At 38.3% G+C, this 18,733-nt stretch overlaps 1 pseudogene; it reads right to left on the bottom strand.

Annotated features, from left to right (window-relative positions):
• Positions 1 to 624: 624 nt before the first annotated feature.
• LOC113076257 (ryanodine receptor 3-like) overlaps positions 625 to 18,733 on the bottom strand; it is a 39,121-nt pseudogene continuing 21,012 nt past the window's right edge.

Genomic DNA, 18,733 nt, shown 5'->3' with positions numbered 1-18,733 from the left:
CCAACCAACATTAGCAATGGTTTTGTTATCAGGAAGGGTTTTATGGATTGAAATAGGGAAGATTTATGGATTTTTTTAAAGAAAGGATGTATTCAGCTGATAAAAGTGACAGTAAAATCATTTCTAATGTTAGAAATATTTATTGCATAAATATTATATTTATTTCTTTGAAGGAGCATGTGACTGGATTAATGACTGATGAAAATGTAGCTTTACAATCTCAGGAATACATTGAATTTTTAATATATTAATATTTAATTTTATTAAAAGCTTCTGTGAGCATATGAGACTTCAAAAATCATTAAAAAATATTACAGACCAATCTTTTGAATGGTAAATCCTTAATCTCTCCTGCATAAATGCATGGCTATGGGGAAAGAAAAGTGTGTGCTTTTGTGCATTAATAGATTTTTATACATAACACAGGGGTGTAACTACCAATTTTTATAGGGTATGTAACACAACATTTGCCTTTCCTCTTTAAGTTGCTGTTCTCTGCAGTGTACGTATGTGCGCCAGATCTCTTTTTTTGTGCCCACAGCTAGAATTAGAAACTCAAATACGTGAGTGTGTTTGTAAAATACCGGTAAGTAAAAAAAGACATAAAATAAACAAACTGGCACTTTGATAAGCAGACATGGCAACACACAGTGTGATTCAGCCCTGCCTGATCTGCATCCCTGAAGAACTGTGTGTGTGTTTGAGTGTGTGATTACCCAGCCCCACACTGCTGTTCTCCAGGAGGTAGCTCAGGTGGTCAAACATAGCCTTCTGGTTCTGACGGCTGATGCGACAGAAGTAGCACAGGAAGCGACAACAGCTGGCCACATCTTGGGGAAGGCAATCTCCTGAGAGTTAAAAACAGCATTCATTTCACCTCTGCACAGACGGAGATCGTTTCCTTCACACTTCAAATTAATCTTTCACCTTTTTCACATGCGTGTCCTCACACGGTGGCTAAATGTGTGTAATGTAACATACTCTAGATATCGAAAGAACCCCCAGACAGACTGAAATATGAGACGTGAGGCTCCACAGTTAATACAAGCCTCTATGTTGTGTACTTAATCTGAACAGGGAATATGGTGACCCTAAATGTCTGGGACCCACATCCCATTGCGTGAGACCTGTTTAATGAGGCTGCCAAGCAGAAATGAGAGACACTGTGGCAATGTCATATCTGGCATAGTCAGTGTCATAGTAGACAACCGACAAACCTCAAAAAGGACTGGAATGAGAAGTGACCCATTCCTGCTGTTCTTGTCTTAGCTTTCGCCCTATTGCCACCCCTAATGCATAAGGAGGTATTAAGCTGTTAGACATGACACACCGTAGCTACTTTATCTTCCCATGTATTATGTGATATCCCTCTAGATATGGTGTTTAGTTTAAGAAGGTTTGGATGAGAAGGGTTTGGCTTGGATGCACAAGTGTCCAATTGAGTCATGGGATCTTACGATCATAAACATCTATCTAAAGTCTACACATTTACATTTGTGCATTTAGTAGACACTTATCCAAAGTATGGCTCAAAAGAGTACCTTATTCTTGTCTCCCCCCAGCACATTGACCATGACCTCCATTACTGTCTCATGCATGCCAAGAACACGCATCAGATTTGGATGCTGGTAAAACACTTTGTTGTTCATGATGTCCCTGAGTGAAAGAATAAGACAAACACTTTAGAGGATGTAGCAGAGGATGTCAGACAATGGTTGATATATATATATATATATATATATATATATATATTTTTTTTTTTTTTTACTATTTTGTCTGTATAAATGTCAACTTAACAGTGAGTGCGTGAGAATTAGATGATGGCAAGCGCAATCTAAATGTACAAATAGAAGAAATGATGATGCACAGTAAAATACTGACCAATAACAATAATGGTATGGTATAGATAAATCTATTTCCCTAGCAGGATGTAGGAAGATAAGTCTGGAAGATGAAATTTTACCCCAGGCCATCAATCATGAGCTGGCCCTCCTCTTCTCCCATGCGGACGCTAAGTAGTGAGCGGATCTGGCCCAGCGAGGCCAGCAGGTTGATCGCGTCCTCTACAGACTTGTCACTGACAGTGTAGCTCTTCCTCAAGGCCCTGAGCAGCTCGCCGATGCCATCATACTGCCTTCTCAAAAGGCTGAACATGCTGCGGACCAGTGCGGGTCTTGGATCTTGCACTCCTGTGCCCAGGTGACCATAGTTTGTGATATCAGCTCCTTCAAGTTGGCTGAAGGAGACAAAAGCAGGTAGAGTGAGATAAAAAAAAATTTTTCCTTTAGTCATTCTTAATTAGATTTTTGCAGATACTGAGGCACTGAATACAGATTAGTGGTTATAACTGCTGTATTGTATTATATTGCATAAAGCATAGTAATATTAATAAATGATTAAGGTGATCTTGGAACAGTGATTACTAATATTAAACTAAAAATGGCCCCTCATGTAGAAGAGTTTTCAAACCTTTGCTCTAGTCATGTGTTAGGACTATTATGTACTGTATGTCGTTTACATCTATTAATATTTTCTATTCACAAATTGCCCTGTGTGCTGTTCTTAGAATAGCTGCTCTAATCACATACTTCTCTCATCAAGAGAGTGCAGCACTGGTGCTTTTTATACAGCATCTACAGATTACATCCATTTTAATATGTACCTTTCCTCCCGTGGCTGGTAACATGATTAAAGTCTATGTTAATGCACTAGCCATTTTAATACCCCTTTTTTTGTTGCAGATCTGGAGCTCATAACTTTCTTTTTATTTCAGAAGATTAATAAAACAGGCACAGTACAATTAATGTTTTTGATCATGAGTTTATCAATTTATTTTTTACTGTTAGGACTAAATATATAACTTAATAAAAATAGTATGTGGGTAAAAACATTTTTTGCCTAATGTTAATGTATTTCCATTTGATGTTTACATGGTTTCAACAAGTAATTAATGCCATAATATTTTTCCATGTTTATTGACACCAAGTCATACATTATAACTGTTGTTAATAGAAAAAAACATTTATGTTTAGCTATCTTTTTGTTGATTGATTAATTGATTGGTTGATTGACAAAGGCATTGCCCTCCTTAATGAAAATACATCTACTTAACAACATTTAGGTCATGATTTATGAAATATTTTTCATAGCATTTTAGTACTAATTTTGATCTACTTCTTTGGGAGTGCAGCTAAACTTTAAACACATTTGGTAAGTTAAATAATGTATGTTTTACTTAATAACTTGCAAGGTTTTTTTTTTTATGTTTGCACAGCTTGGTTTAGAATGTTCTGGCCCTCAATAGAGTCTTTGTAGCCAGATACAGCAGAACAAAATGCATAATAAACAGTAACAAATAAAAAACCATTGAAGAATCTTTTTTGTCACAAGCCTTACTGGGAGCCGCCTGTTCTTGCTCTGTTGGTTTTTCCTCCGTTTTTTGGGGGCGACCTTTAATCTTGTATACCAGGGACATTAGGCGGCCTTTAAGAGATGTGTCCTGCTCCTCCTCTTCCTCCTCCATAGGGATGCCTGTGTATATATGCAAAGATGACTGTATCTGATTATTTGTGTTATTTTTCAATTAGGCAGAACAGGCTGTAGGTTGGCAATTTAAACTTGCATTTAAAGAACTCGAATGTAGTGAGAAATAGGGTGAGACTGGAGGTAAACAATAGAAAGAATGGATAAACATATACCACAGTGGAGTCGCAGGTCATCATGAAAGCTTTGAAGCTCCTCTTGCAGCTCCTCAGGGCAAGTGCAATCATCACCAGCACTGAAGTTCAGCAACATATTTATCTGCAATTATAATAAATAAAAACAATTATAATATATATATGCTGCTTGAGGAAACCAAAACTGAGAAATAATCTGATATCTTTATTTTTTATATGATGGAACATGAAATATAGATTTCATAACCCCAACCTTTTACAGAAGTTATATAACATTCTAATGGAAATCAGATGTATCTGTAAGAAACCTTTCTATTGCACTTGTTACAGACACAGACCAGTTTATTTCTGACATTAGCTTGCGATGGCCACATGAGCTAAACTACACAGGGTTTTCTCAGTTAGTAGATGTGGTGTGCATTTAAAACAGGGGGAACTGTTCTGCCAAGCAGGAAAAAAATGGAGTGGGTGCAAAAGATGCATCTTCTAAGTTAGCGAAACAGTGGTTTAATTAAAAAAATAAACATGAATAATTCTGGGAAAAGTCCACTCTGACTTAGTCTTAAAGCTGTGCTCAGCACAAATCAAAAGACAACAAGTCAAAACCTTGGCACAGGTTTATTGGTAGTACTGTTGTGCATTTTCAAATAAAAGTCCAGGATCTGTTCTGAGGCCAAGGTGTTTGTTTTCTCGCCTCCATTCACAAGGATGTAGTTTGCATACAGAAATTAGGGTAACACTTTAGAATAAGGTTCCATTAGTTAATGTTAGTTAACTACTTTCGTTAACATGAACTAAGCAAGAACAATCCTTCTACAGCATTTATAAGTCTTAGTTCATGTTAATTTCAACATTTACTAATGCATTATTTAAATCAAAAGTTGTGCTTGTTAACATTAGTTAATGCACTGTGAATTACCATGAACAATGAATAACTGTATTTTCATTAACTAACATTAACGAAGATGAATAAATACAGTAATAAATGTATTATTCATTGTTTGTTCATGTTAATTAATACATTAACTAACATTAACTAATGGAACCTTATTCTAAAGTGTTACCGAAATTAGTAGTAACAGCGACAGCAGGAGAAACATTACTCTGTCAGCAGATTTTTTTTGTAATAAATCCACATACATGTGCTCAAGACAGATAGAGGCGTCTTTCATTAAAGTGTTCAAGTGTCACTAAAGGTCTTTTCTGGACATTCTGAGATCTATGAGGAATGAAGCTTTATGTGAGTCTATGAAGAAGGCTTACCTGCTCTTGGGGAGGTGAGCGAAACTCTCTTGTCTTCTTGGCAGTGACAGCAGCTGACATGTTGAGGGCTAGCATCAACTCGTTGTAGCGGAACTTCTGATTGTATTGGAGCTTGGACACAAATTCATCTGAGAAGGCCACTATAGCCTCAATGCGCTGCTTCAGCTCACAGTCACAGAAATAGTGCAGCAGTTCACACATCTGCACAACAAACAAACAATTACACAAAATCACTCGTAAGAACCCATATATTCAGTAAAGAAAAACACACTTATCTCTGTAATGTTGTTTAGAGGTACAGTTGAGGTTAAAGGTAAAAAAATTTGTTGGAAATATAAACCTCCACAGGAAGATTTTATAGTTCACATACTCATTCATACTCAAATCAAATGCACTTAACTGATTGGAATATACAAATTAAGCCAATATTTTGATTTCCAGAAATCTGTATAAGACCACTGCCATATTAATCAATACTTTGGGATTCACGATATTCACTGCACTTAAACAATGTGCATGTCCAAATAAAGTTGGGTGAAATTATAAGGTATCCATTATCATGAAATTACTGTAACATCCAGATTCTGACTTGTAGAACTCATAATTACGACTTTTACACTCCGACTTGTTCTGTACCACCTGACTGCTGTGTCATCATGCAGAAACTCAACAACTCAAAATGGCAGCAGTTTCTGCAGTAAAATGTTACTTTTTTTTCTGTTTAACAAGTCCAATAAATGACTACTCTTAAAGGGATCATATGATGTTGCTATAAAGAACATTATTTGGGGTACTGAAATGTGTTTATGCAGTTTAAGGTTAAAAAACACGTTGTTTTCCAAATACTGTAAATACAACTATCCAGTGCTTTGTGATTGGCCTAATGCCTCAAGCGTGTGGAAATTTTACGCCCATTGTCCTACTGTGATGTGTGTTCCGGTCAGAACACCGGCGAGACAAGACAAAAACAAGAAAACCCATTACAACTGAGCCATTTGTTGCATCCAGTGGGAACATAATTAGGGATTATAATGACTTATACTGTCTTTATATCCATTGCATTGTGCCATGTACACATTAAAACCATGTCTTTATTTTTGATTGGAGAAACGACAAACTACAAGCGCATAGAAATGGATTATTCCAATATTGAGGATGTGAACAGCTCCTTGCAGAACATTCAGGTAATCTAGTAATTATGGTAATTACAACATCATCATTATATTTTTTATTCCTTACTTAAAAAAAAAGTTTTTAATGAGTTATTAATGATATAATAAAAAATTAATAAAATGCATTACATTTCTGTCTAAAGTTATCAGTAAGTCAAAAGCAAGCATAATCTAATCACAGAAGAACTTGTAAACTTTACCTTACACCTTAACCACAATATGGACATAAATTGCAAAATAATATGAATGCAAATGACAGATCATAATCAATAAGATAACAAGTTACTCACCTGCCGTTTGACTGATTCAGGCAAGCTTTTCTCCAGGAGACCCTTAGAAGGCTGCTTGGCCTCTTTACTCTCTTCCTCCCCAGCCTCCACAGCCTTCTCTTCATTACTGGTTGCCTCCTCTTTCTCGGCTCCCTTTTCTGCCACTGCTGTCTGTTCCTCCTCCTCCTTACGGTCCCCAAACACACTGGGGTCAATGAGAAGCAGGATGGTCCTTACCTCTTCACTGGTCAGCGCCCCCATTATCAGCAGGGTGCCAATCAACTTGAGAATCGGCACAAACTGATACTCAACGCTTCCACCCACAGGATCTCGAATGTGGGCGCCTCCACCCTGCACGGCTTCCGTAAGCATGCTCATGGCTTTCTCCTTCAGGATACCCAGGGGGATCTGTGGGCTGAAGAGAGGCTGATCGCGCTTGGGGGTAATGAAACACGGAGGGGTGAAGTTGAAATGAGGGGCAAGTGATGTGCTCAAGCCTACGCCAGGAAGAGAGTGACGCTTAGAGTCGTCAGGGAAGAGGCGGATGCTCCTCGTCTCTTCTGTTACTGGGATTATAAACTCGTTGTTCATCATGAAATGGGCCTCTTTGGCCGTCTCCAGGTGGATGCTGATGAGGACATCGTAAAAGCCTTCACGCAGTTGACCAGTCAGGTACTGGTTATCAATGGTGTATAAGAGCTGTGATTGGTCAAGATGGCTACAGAGGGCATGAGCAACGCGGGTGTTGCCCAGGGCACATAGGGCGCAGAAGAGCTTTAAAGTGTGATAGTGGAACTGCCGTAGATCTTCATTTTCTGATAGTTCCATGATGTCGATACACCTATGGTGTGGCAAACAGAAAGTAGGTTAAGATCTTCATTCAAGCCTGCAGGCATTGGAGCCAAATGAGCACTTAAGGGGTTTTATTTCAATGTAAGGTCACATTTCAAGGATCACAAAGTTGCCAGTCACTGCCTGTGAAAAACAGATTAAGTTATGCATCACCTGTTCTCCTCTGGTATATGAACAGCCATCATCTGCAAGGGCTCTAGACACTGCACCACCCAGCCATGCCTCTCACTCACACGGGCCACCTCCACCGTCAGGAAGGTGTTGGGCATTCTGCTCCACAGCACAGACACAAGTGTCTGCACATCCAGCCGAGGAGGACACTGGGGCTCTGGGTTTCTTTGTAAACTCTTAAAGATGGCCGAAGACAGGGGCATTGCATCCTATGTGAGGATTTATGCAGACAATGTCAGTGAATTATAATGTGTGAAATGGAGGAACTTTAAAACATTCATTGTATAGACTTACTGGGATTTTTGGAAACTCAAACTGGAAGAGGTTGGGACTCGTGGGTTGAACAAACACAGCAGGGAAGAGCTTCGTGTTAGGCTCAACCTAAGATAACGCAGAAGAAACCATATGAAGTCTATTCTGATAGGTTTACTTTTGCTCTACTTGGACAAGCAAGTGTTGCACTCAACTTAGGATCAATTTAAATCCAGACTGCTCAGACATGATACAGCCTTTTAAATATTTGCTATTGTGAGTCTGATTTAAAATTAGAGCCTTAGGCAAACTAAGAATAGAAAAGCATAGAGCTTAATTAAAGCTACATTGCGCTAGCCATAATCAGCTCTGTAGAAAGTCTCAGTCAAACCAAACTTGGGAATTACTTTCCACATGCTTTACTTTTCATTGAAATAAAACCCCTTATAATTTGCCCAAAAAGAAAATTAGATTGGAATTAACTAAAAACGCAACAAGTGATCATCTGAATATGCAAGCATCTATATCCATACATTGTGAAAAGAGTAGTATGTATGTATTGTTAGGAGTTGAAATTACCTGGTATGCAGTAGGCAGATCTCTCCCATTGGCAGTGAATGACACCAGGCCTGAGGCCAGGTCTATGCAGCAGCCGATCTCCAGATCAGTGTTACTACGGCCTGTGGAGCCGCTGACAACATCACCAGCGCAGACCATGTAACAATTACTCCTCCTCACACTGAATTAAAAGAGATGACAAAAAGACAACAGACAGATTCAGTCAGAAGAAATTTCCAATATGTCTGGGATCTATGTTGGAGTACGGTGAAAATAGCTGCGTGAAAACGACAGTAGTCTCAAATATTGGGGTTTCTTTTGGAAGTGTGAACCAGTGTTTGGAACTGACCTCTCGTGAACACGTCCCCGCTCATCTCCCAGTGTGACAGTGACGGTGCGAACTGTACCGAGGCTGAAGTACTTGCTGTAGTAGTGGTAGTCTGGGGTCACCCAGCCCACCCAAACGGACGATGGATCTTGTCCAGCAAACACTCTCACAGAATAAAAGTGCTTAAGCACAAATACATCAAAAGTCAAATGAGTACAATATTAAGGTTCTTGTATTGTTCTCAAATGTTAGCTTTTACAAAGTGAGGAGTGTTAATAATTAGTGTTTGTTTGTTTTTTTTCTTCTTTTTTTATCTTTTTTTTTTTTACCTTTGTAATGCTGCCACAATCAATCTTGCCTCCATCATCCTTCTTGGCTCTTTGGTCCTCAGCGATCACCTCATTGATATCAGTTGTCTTCCGAAGGCCAGAGTGGAACTCAACAGGCATGCTTAGACGACAACAGACCATGTCATCATTGCTGGTCTGGGTCCCATATGTCTTGTGTGTTACCTTTAGACATGGAGGTGTGTCCACAGTCCCATCTATTCTAGTAACCTAAAGAAAAAAAGATGCAGTTTACAGAATCCATCCTAGTATTTTTCAAGAAAGTAAAAAGAGATACAGTAATTCACAACCTCTATATGTACCTCAATATGGGGATGGTCCTCTGGTACATTAAAAAATGTAGGCAGGCGTTTGCTGAACCACATGGTGACCTCTCGATTCATGTTGACAGCAAAGGGTTCAAAGCCTTCCTGGAGGCCACACATAGTGTAGTACTTAAAAGTACTAGCGTCTTTTCCTAAATTCATGCGGCCAATTTGGGAAAGACCCAGGCTGCACACTGGGATGAATCCTATGGTGACAAAGGTCAGTATGTATCAATTTGTATCAATAAAAAAAATAAATGTCTTTGTTCCTTTACTTTCATTTTGATAATAAGTGATTTTCCTATCTATATGTATAATATATTACAGATGCTTTGTGTTTATGATGAAACCTGTCTGTTTACCATCTTCAGTTTCAAAGTCGGCAAAGCAGAGCTCGGAGCCCTTGTTGGTAATTAAGATCTCTCCATTCAGGGTGAATATCATGGATTTGTCCTCCATGTTGATCATGCAGCCCACCACATCTCCTTTATTCCAATTCCTCCCAAAGAAATGACTGCCCATATGAACCCGTCGGCCCTGGAGGCATTTTTAAGATTCAAATAATGTATCATTGACTAAAACAATATTAGAAAACATTATTCTTTAGATTAAACAGAATATACTTCTATTATGTTCTACTCTATTTTCTTCTATTATGTTCTATACATTTTAAAAGTCTTTGAGTCCAGACTTAATTTTTAACTCCTCTGTTGTTACTTGTTCCAGCATAAAACAAAATAGACCAACGTGACAGTATCAGATAATCACCCTGTAGCCATCAAAGACGAAGGACTGGTCATCTAGTCCCAGTTCTTTATCAGGTCTGCATCCGGGCCGTGCCCAACCCACCCGCATGTCACCTCCGGTGAGCGCCTCAAACTCAAAATACCACTTTCCTGTCTTCACAGCGAAGGTCTTCTCCACACGGAAGAGACGGAAGGATTCAATGCCTTCCTTCTCTGTGTGAGCAGCTACAGAATTGGAAAATAGGTGAAATTTTAGGAAAGGGAAAATTATGAACACTTATAATTATATATATATATATATATATATATATATATATATATATATATATATATACACACACAGGTCCTTCTAAAAAAATTAGCATATTGTGATAAAAGTTCATTATTTTCCATAATGTAATGATAAAAATGTAACTTTCATAGATTTTAGATTCATTGCACACCAACTGAAATATTTCAGGTCTTTTATTGTTTTAATACTGATGATTTTGGCATACAGCTCATGAAAACCCAAAATTCCTATCTCAAAAAATTAGCATATTTCATCCGACCAATAAAAGAAAAGTGTTTTTAATACAAAAAAGTCAATAATTATGTTCAGTTATGCACTCAATACTTGGTCGGGAATCCTTTTGCAGAAATGACTGCTTCAATGCGGCGTGGCATGGAGGCAATCAGCCTGTGGCACTGCTGAGGTGTTATGGAGGCCCAGGATGCTTCGATAGCAGCCTTTAGCTCATCCAGAGTGTTGGGTCTTGCGTCTCTCAACTTTCTCTTCACAATATCCCACAGATTCTCTATGGGGTTCAGGTCAGGAGAGTTGGCAGGCCAACTGAGCACAGTAATACCATGGTCAGTAAACCATTTACCAGTGGTTTTGGCACTGTGAGCAGGTGCCAGGTCATGTTGAAAAACAAAATCTTCATCTCCATAAAGCTTTTCAGCAGATGGAAGCTTGTATTTCTCCAAAATCTCCTGATAGCTAGCTGCATTGACCCTGCCCTTGATAAAACACAGTGGACCAACACCAGCAGCTGACATGGCACCCCAGACCATCACTGACTGTGGGTACTTGACACTGGACTTCAGGCATTTTGGCATTTCCTTCTCCCCAGTCTTCCTCCAGACTCTGGCACCTTGATTTCCGAATGAAATGCAAAATTTACTTTCATCCGAAAAAAGTACTTTGGACCACTGAGCAACAGTACAGTGCTGCTTCTCTGTAGCCCATTTCCTGCACACGCCTGTGCACGGTGGCTCTGGATGTTTTTCTATTCCAGACTCAGTCCACTGCTTCTGCAGGTCCCCCAAGGTCTGGAATCGGTCCTTCTCCACAATCTTCCTCAGGGTCCGGTCACCTCTTCTCGTTGTGCAGCGTTTTTTGCCACACTTTTTCCTTTCCACGGACTTCCCACTGAGGTGCCTTGATACAGCACTCTGGGAACAGCCTATTCGTTCAGAAATTTCTTTCTGTGTCTTACCCTCTCGCTTGAGGGTGTCAATGATGGCCTTCTGGACAGCAGTCAGGTCAGCAGTCTTACCCATGATTGCGGTTTTGAGTAATGAACCAGGCTGGGAGTTTTTAAAAGCCTCAGGAATCTTTTGCAGGTGTTTAGAGTTAATTAGTTGATTCAGATGATTAGGTTAATAGCTCGTTTAGAGAACCTTTTCATGATATGCTAATTTTTTGAGATAGGAATTTTGGGTTTTCATGAGCTGTATGCCCAAATCATCAGTATTAAAACCATAAAAGACCTGAAATATTTCAGCTGGTGTGCAATGAATCTAAAATATATGAACGTTTAATTTTTATCATTACATTATGGAAAATAATGAACTTTTATCACAATATGCTAATTTTTTAGCATATTGTGATAAAAGTTCATTATTTTCCATAATGTAATGATAAAAATTATATATATATATATATATATATATATATATATATATATATATATATATATATAAACATTTAAACTCACTCTCCTGATCAGGTGGGTCTATGAAATATCCATATCCAACCAGAGTACGGATGGCCTCTCGAAGACTGTCTCTGTTCGATTTCTTAGTGCGTTCATCTAATAAAGCATATGGCACCAGACGAGGATTACGACGGTTTTTTCAAATCCTTTGAATAAAATGCAGAAGAGATGATAAATAAGGGTATTCATTTTACACATTTGTCAATGCGCTTCAGGGAAAACAGACAAATCTAATGTCATCTCTAATGCATAATGAACATGGATGTTGTTACCTGCTGAATACCATAGGTCCATCCTTGTTTTATGCGATCTTTAGCCCAAACATTATGAGCATTTTCAGCCAGTTTATCAACTAGAACCTCTAGACCAGGTGTCAGTTTCACATCAGAGAGGTCCAGTGGTGTAGGTTTATAACCATTTGCCATCATGTAGCTTTAAAGAGGAGGATATACATGAGAAAAGAATTAAGACAGAAAAGGCCAAACATTTCACGGTATTAAAACTTGTCAATCAAACTTCATTTGGGCAGATAGTTCAAATATAAATATTTTGGTTTCGATGTTCAATTTGTGCTGGTTTTACTTCTTGGGGAGTTTCATTTTTTTCAGGTCGTCTTCAGCATTCATATTGACTTGTGCAACATGGCATCCCAAAGCAAGCAGGGTCCTAAAAAGAGAATAACTTTCAGAAAACTGAGCAAATGATCAACAAAACACCATGGGCTATACTTTATGAAAGAAGTGAATAGAAGTGTCAAGTAATGCATTGCAATATTTATCAAAAGAAATGAATCTGTTCAACACCTCATTGAGCTGGTTATTGTATTTTGATCGAAATACTGCTGAGTCTAGAGAGTCTATTGGAATGAAATGAATTCCGCGGCCACAGCTTATCAGTATTTACTGACATTACCATAAGCATTTTAATAATAATGGCCTTATCTACAGCCTTTTATTTGCAAGTCATTGCAGTAATACTCACTTCAAAGTTTCAGTTGACATTTGCAGGTTATAATTCTTTTCTGTTTCTGGCAGTTTAGAGAAGTCCACAAGACAAGGGTGCTGTCTCTTGTTGTCATCTCGGACCTTGAAAAAGAGCAAATGTGTAAAAATTATCTGTAATCTAAATGCGACAAAATGCATTTCATACTACATTTATAAAAGTAAAAACATTCACAGAGAAGTAATATTTAATATTTGCCTATTATTTTGTACTTCTGCTAGGAGACTGATTTCAACTTTTTAAACTACAGTAGCTGATGTTTAATATACACAACCGTACAAAAGTTTGAGGACAGCAATACACAGGTGCTGGTCATATAATTAGAATATCATCAAAAAGTTTATTTCACTAATTTCATTCAAAAAGTGAAACTTGTATATTATATTCATTCATTACACACAGACCGATATATTTCAAATCTTTATTTCTTTTAATTTTGATGATTATAACTAACAACTAAAGAAAATCCCAAATTCATTATCTCAGAAAATTTGAATATAAGTTAAAACCAATACAAAGAAAGGATTTTTAGAAATCTTAAAAGTATGAACATTAAAAGATTGAGCATGTACAGCACTCAATACTTAGTTGTGACTCCTTTTGCCTTAATTACTGCAGTAATGTGGCGTGGCATGGAGTCGATCAGTCTGTGGCTCTGCCAGGTGTTATGAGAGCCCAGGTTTCTCTGATAGTGGCCTTCAGCTCTTCTTCATTGTTGGGTCTAACATTTCGCATCTTCCTCTTCACAATACCCCATATATTTTATATGGGGTTAAGGTCAGGTGAGTTTGCTGGCAAATTAAGAACAGGGATAACATGGTCCTTAAACCATGTCAACCACCGTTGACCTTGGACCACAGAAAACACAGTGGACCAACACCAGCAGATGACATGGCTCCCCAAACCATCACTGACCGTGGAAACTTTACAATGGACTTCAAGCAATGTGGACTGTGTGCCTTTGCCTCTTTACCTCCAGACTCTGGGACCCTGATATCCAAAGGAAATGCAAAATTTACTTTCATCAGAGAACGTAACTTTGGACAACTCAGAAGCAGTCCAGTCCTTTTTGAAGCAAGACGCTGTCTGTTTTTCAGGAGTGGCTTGACACAAGGAATGCGACAGCTGAAACCCAAGTCTTGCATACATCTGTGCGTAGTGGTTCTTGAAGCACTGACTCCAGCTGCAGTCCACTCTTTGTGAATCTCCCCCACATTTTTGAATGGGTTTTGTTTCACAATCCTCTCCAGGGTGCGGTTATCTCTATTTCTTGTACACTTTTGTTTACCACATCTTTTCCTTCCCTTCGCCTCTCTATTAATGTGCTTGGACACAGAGCTCTGTGTACAGCCAGCCTCTTTTGCAATGACCTTTTGTGTCTTGCCCTCCTTGTGCAAGGTGTCAATGGTCGTCTTTTGGACAACTGTCAAGTCCGCAGTCTTCCCCATGGTTGTGTAGCCTACAGAACTAGACTGAGAGACCATTTAAAGGCCTTTGCAGGTGTTTTGAGTTAATTAGCTGATTAAAGTGTGGCACCAGGTGTCTTCAATATTGAACCTTTTCACAATATTCACATTTTCTGAGATACTGAATTTGGGATTTTCTTGTGTTGTCAGTTATAAACATCAAAATTAAAAGAAAAAAGCATTTGAAATATATCAGTCTGTGTGTAATAAATTAATATAATATACAAGTTACATTTATAATGTTTTAAAATAATTATATTTCAAATAAATGCTGTTCTTTTGAACATTCTAATCAGCAAAAAAATTATGAAAAAATGTATCGGTTTCCTCAAAAAATTAAGCAGCACAACTGCTTTCAATATTTATAATAATAAGAGATGTCTCTTGAGCAGCAAATCAGCATATAAGAATGACTTGGTATGAGAATAAGAATGTATACGAATGTAATTTTAAATTTAACTAGTGTTTCTAACTAGTAAAATAATTCATTAGTGCTGAGATAGGGATTAATCAGAAAGAGAAACTCCAATACTAATACTGCGCTTTAATTCATGATCTTTAAAGCTCTTTAGATTGATGTGATGCGAGAGAGAATACTAAAGCATTTAGGACTGAATAATGGTGGCAGAATGAAAGTGGCATTTTTCTTGCCAAGCTGCTCTTGTCCTGTAACCCCACATGCTCACAACAATGCCACCTGAAGCCAGCTAAGTTTTATTAAAATCTGATTAATCAGAGACCAGCTGGGTCTCTGAAATATTTGTTCCTAATAAATGCTAAGATCCAGCCTCAGAAGTAACAGCAGCACTCAACCATAATTAATTTTTCTGGCAAGCTCTTGGACAGCATGCTACTCATTAAGATTGTCTTAACTACTGTGATACTGCAAAGCTTTGTCATCAGAGAGCTTTTTCATTGTGCTCTGCAATTTCTGGAGTTACTCTCCTGCAGCGATCAGAGAAAGATATAAACAGGATCAAAGTAGTTTCCTTTTGCCCCTACTATCTGAAAATGGGATCTGCATCCCCATCTGCTGTGTTGCTACTTGGGATGCTTAAATATTCATTTAAACTGCAACCAAAGACTCTCAATTCAGGATGACTTTTCAATGATCCTCCTCTGATTTCCTCCAGCAGTTAAAGTCACACAGCAGAAATTATCCTGATATCGGTGCTCATGCCATACATATTATTTTGAAATCCATATGCTAAGAAATTCTGATCATGCTGTTTAGTGTTTGTTATAGTGTCCACTTAAATGTTTTCCTACCTTGCCATACATCCAGCCAAGCTCTATTTTGTTCATGCCCCAGAGCTCATGGATGTTCTCAGCTAACTTGTCCCGTACATTTTCAAGATGCGGAGGCAGAACAAGCTGAGTCACATGACAAAAAAAAAAGTGTCGTACAGTATGTCACTAAACATTTGAGCAACATAAATCAAGTAACTGTAAAATTATTATTACAAATTGTAAACAATATAAGAATTATTTTGTATATATTTCATTGTAAAATAAAAACAAGTACTTAATAATAGTAGTAATAATAACAAGAATTAAATTGTTAAAAATAAACATAAGAATTAATACTTTTTATAGTAAAGCTTTGATTAATCTTGGATTAATTGTGAAGCCCTGGTAGAACTTGAGTACAGATAGAAAAGAGTGTAAAAACATAGTGAATTAGTCAAATACTGATAATATCTCACCTGGCTGGTGTCAACAGGAACAGGAATGAATGAAGCCTGGGAGAGGAACTCTGTGGTGCCCAGCAGATCTCTCACTCCCTCCAGGTCTCTTTTATAATCCTTCACAGGCTCCACACGCATCGTTTCTTTGGGAAGCAGGGCTTCATAGCATGGGGCATAGCCTGCTGGAGGCAGGAACTTAAAGTCTCCATGGTGACCACCCAACAAGAAACGGACCCTTAAGGAGAAAAAACACAAATCATGATCAATTGCTTGATTAATCCTAATAGCAACACTGGTTTGTCCCAAATTTGTTTGGAGCTGCTTGAGAAATCAAGTGAGTAATGGCCTGTCGCTGTTGATTGAACATGAAGTGCTTTAGGGCGGATGAATACAGCGCAAAAGAAGAAAGGGTTCATTTGACACAAAGCATAACTCCTGTAGAATTATTGCAGAAGAGCTACGCTCAGAGTAAAAATTGTATAATAACATGTTGAATGATTGCTACAGGATTTTGTCCTCATTAATATTAAAATACACGTAAACTCAAAATTTAACCTTATTCCTTTTTGTTATTAATGTGAAACTCTTAATCAGTGTGGGGTACTCTACATTAAAGAAACTCACTTGACCCCTGCAGAGAAACTGATGACGGGAAAGAAGAAGCCGTCTATGTTGAAGTCTTCAAACATGCCTTGAACAGGCTGACCGTTAATTCGGAAAGACATGCTAGGGGCTCCGAGATCAAGACAACAGCTCACAACATCATCTGAATTCAGCAAGTGCTGGTTAATAGAGGCCACGGGCCGTGGGATTCGCCCTATCAGATGCGGAGAGAAATCATTCAGATGAAATCATGTTCATATTTTGCGTTTTTCATAATGTCATATTAGAGCAGGCAGTGAGGAACATGGGAAAACGGTCTTAAATGTACCTGACCACAGATGAAGCCCATCAAAACCGTAGGAGTAAAGATCGTCACCCACACCATTTCCTCCCCAGCCCTCTCCACCCCCAGGATAGGGGGCGTAGCCTTTGGTGGTGGCCCAGCCAACACGAAGGTGGGTGGGCTCATTGGTTACATAGTGGTCTACTTGATCGATAATCAACTCAAAGTACCATTTCTTATACTGTGCCGAGCCCTCACTCATGCCCAGGAAGATGTTGGGTCTCATACTGTAAACAGAGTGTATTTTTAGTGAAAAACAAACACTCTGAATAAGAAAATTGAGTGTTTGTTTTGGTTTGTATACCTTTGGACATCATTGATCAATCGCGTCTGGAGCAGAAGGTCTCTCCTAGGAAGCAGGTGGTCACAGATGAAATTCTGATTGGCTCTCACAGCCACACCATTGCAGACACAGAGGGAACAGAGAACATCCAGAATCTGCAAGGGAGTACAGCAGACATTTTAACAATGCTGTTATTGCTTTAAACTCATTTTATACTGCACATTTTCCCTACACACACATTATAGTCTTACGCCTGCATATTCTCAAGTGCATACTTGAGAGGGTTTGCTAGCGTAACATGCAGTGCAGCTCCTAGAATGTTTTTACGAGTTAACATGACCCACATTTTATAAGACAGAGGAATTCTCAAGTCAAGTAGCAGGCGTCTACACCAGAATACACCTGCCCCTTGTTAAAATCTCTGCATGTTTGCCCCACTTAAACTAGGTTGACCATATGTCCTCTTTTTCCCAGACATGTACTGGCCAGGATTCCAAAATTGCCTAAAATGTCCAGGAAAAAGAGGATGAATGGTCACCCTTCCTAAGACCCCTTCGAGCAAATTTTTTGATCATATAAACTTACACTACCTTTCAAATGTTTGAGGTCAGGAAAATTGATCAAAAGGTAAAGACATTTAAAATGTTTTAAAAACTCTGTTTCTAATGATATCTGAAGGGCCTTGTGACAATGGAGATATATTAAAATAGAAAACGGTTTACTCTATTTTTGTTATAAAATAAATGCAGACTTGTGAACATAAGATAGTTTTTTCAAAAAACATAAAAAAATCTTAACAACCATTGAGTTTTGAATGGTAGCCTTTATTTCCCAAAAATAGAAAAATATGCACTAAATGCAAGGTAGACATGAGGGCTTATACATGAAACTTGAAAAAACTGCATTTTCAGCTCTTCATATTATATTTATAGTATTCATTGCAACAGGTATAAGTTTCCATCTTAAGGCTTTGGATGGTCAGCAACATCCTTTATATTGTGTGTGTGTGTGTGTGTGTGTGTGTGTGTGTGTGTGTGTGTGTTGCAGAAAAGGCAAATGCTGACCTTGTGGTTGCGTCCATGCTTGTACAGCAGAGAAATAATGGATTTGATGTGGGCCTTCTGGATGATGTTCAGAGATTCTGGACTCTCGATTAGGATACAGTGAAGCACCTCTAAAATGCCTGTATAGAATAGCTTTATTAATATTGCACTGCAGTAAACACGAGGGATGATACAAGCATTATATAATCTGATAGCATTGAGTTGTTTAAACAAATTACTATTGATTTTTTTTATGAAAATTGTCTAGATGCTGCTATGAATCTGTAATACTGCTGTGACACAGAGTATGAGCTAAAATCACTGATCTGTGCAGATGCTGATGGTTGATCGCTAAGTTTGTGTCCACATAAGACAGACTGGTT

The sequence above is a fragment of the Carassius auratus genome, unplaced genomic scaffold (assembly GCF_003368295.1).
Source record: "Carassius auratus strain Wakin unplaced genomic scaffold, ASM336829v1 scaf_tig00019490, whole genome shotgun sequence".
Taxonomy (NCBI): domain Eukaryota; kingdom Metazoa; phylum Chordata; class Actinopteri; order Cypriniformes; family Cyprinidae; genus Carassius; species Carassius auratus.
The sequence above is the reverse complement of the archived record's forward strand: the minus strand, read 5'-3'. Positions and strand labels throughout refer to the sequence as shown.